This window comes from Centroberyx gerrardi, chromosome 9 (assembly GCF_048128805.1).
Source record: "Centroberyx gerrardi isolate f3 chromosome 9, fCenGer3.hap1.cur.20231027, whole genome shotgun sequence".
Lineage (NCBI taxonomy): Eukaryota > Metazoa > Chordata > Actinopteri > Beryciformes > Berycidae > Centroberyx > Centroberyx gerrardi.
In genome coordinates, this window is record NC_136005.1 from 10,963,137 (window position 1) to 10,965,499 (window position 2,363).

The following is a 2,363-nucleotide window of genomic DNA, read 5'->3' on the forward strand; positions in this document are numbered from 1 at the left end:
TAAAATGACAAAACATGATAAATAGATCTTGTAACCACGCAGGATAACTTAACCAACGTATTATTTTGATCTAGTGAGAGAAAAATTGAGGATTAGCAAATCAAATGTATTACTTTGTCCATCATCTTAAAGCTAAGATATAGGCCTATTTGCGTAGTTCACGCATAGCCCGCTGGCCTGGTTGAATAAAATGAGTCTTCTGCCCCCTAATAACTGAATAATGACAACACTGTAATGATTCCACAGATTTAAGAAGTCCACGACGCACAAAGCTACAAAAGGGCAACGTGTGCAAACCACCTGCTTCCTCACCTGTTCACGGCGCAGATGATTTATGCAGCTATTTGAATGCAGATTAAAAAGTTATAGATTTTTTTTTTTTTTTAATCAACGATTTGCAATCCCTTGGAGGATGATAACAACAACAATCTTAGTGAACAACAACTGCAAGCAGGAAAAGCTGATGGAGGAAGAAATGGTGTCTCGGTCTCCACCAGAGAGTGTGCAGCCCTGCCTCTCTCCCCTCCCAGGCTCATTGTTTACTTTCTGAATCACTGTAAGCAAATGCCATCTGTTTCCCTCGCCGCTGTCATCTGCACCTTAATTACCTAGCCAACAGGCTAATAGAGACGATATTAAACTACATCTTTTTGACATTCAAAGTAATTATCTGCATGGGCGACGATCTCACTTGAATGAAATTGCCTGATCTGGTAAAGTGGTATAGTCGGAATCTGCAGAGTAGGCCTGCGAGCTTAGAGGAAAGATTATTTCAGCTCAGATAAGAGGGATGTGATGAATGATTTAAATATGAAATACCAGATAGCCTGGAGTTCTCATTAGCCTGTAGGAGTAGACGCAGGGTGCTGAGTTTCTTGCGCGCACACACAAACACACTCATGTAGACCTGGTCCAAGACTAAACAGAGAAGGAAGAGACAGTATAGTAGATTAAAGAGAATTTAAAAAAAGATATCCTACCTTTCATTGCACAGCAAATTTGATAAGTGTCAGTTATTTGGACTTGACAACTGTGTTTATTGGAGTTTTGTTTGTCCTCTCATGGAGCGGATTTGACTTCGGGACGGCCGTTTAAAACTATCAAAAGAGTTAAATTAACTCACTGGCGTATTGTTGCTTTTTACACTCTCTGAGTTAAATTAACACTGATGATTTTGCTGTGAGTAGCCTATTATGATGTTGATTAAGCTCACAAAAATAAAACTCCAAACTTGTAGGTTAAAGCGTATGATTAGGCCTATATATAATGTTTAGTTGGGGTTCATTCGTGAAGTTTAGGCGGGCCTATACGAAAAGTTGATTTTTTAAATTATGTATTATCATAAGGATTACGTTTACCATTATTCTCCCTGGCCCAATTAAAAATGCCCCCCACGCAATTAAAAGTGACTGTGAGCACTTTAAAAAACCCAACATTCTTTAACCACTTCATTAGGCCTATGCATCAAAAAAACCTATGCGATGCTTTCATTTCTTTCAGGAAGGCTACAGACGAGTGGGTTTTTACACCCTTTTAAGATCACAACAAAGGCCATGCTTGACCCAACATATGTAGCAGCATGTTTCCGCTGCCCTGCACCCCGGTGCGGCTTTCTAGCGGCCTCTCCCACTGCCGCTGCCCCGCCTGCAGCTCGGCTGGGCCCGGATCCCCTCCCGCGGTCTCCCGCTGCAGCAGCCGGCTCTGTCACACAGAGGCAGAGGTTAGAGTAGCAGTTATACAAGGGGCTGCGGAAAAAGAAACGCACGGGTTTTCAGAGAAGTATTTACACGCTTGACGTGCTCACCAAGTAGGCCCGGGCTTATAGACATGAGGCTGTTAACCTGCAGTTCACACCAGCCCCATTGCGATGGGGAAATGGATAAGGCTAATGCATTCCTTTAAAGGCAGAGTCAGGGATGGAGCGGCACCTGAACTCACTTAGCCTCGTTTTTGTTCGGGGAGTTTAGACCCAACTTTTTAGGCTGACAGAAATCTTTCTAAAAAAAATGATTATAACATTTAAATTAATTGTATACACAAATATAAGTAATATCAAACTGATAAACTGGATACATTAGGTATTTTAAGGGCAAAACAACTAGATTGATACTTATAATATCAAACATAGACATCTCAAATATAGGCTAGTTGATTTTTGTTAATATTGGTGGATGTTTGCCTAATGATGCTCCTGACTGGAGGTCATAGCTTCTGTAAATTTTCCACCACAACACTGGATATAATAAAATAGGCTAACATAAAGCAGGTCTGTATTTTGCTTTAGTTATTAGCTTTTAAATCTCTCTTTCACAAAATCTGAGTGCATGAGAATAAGCTGAAAAATACATAATTCCACTGAGGGA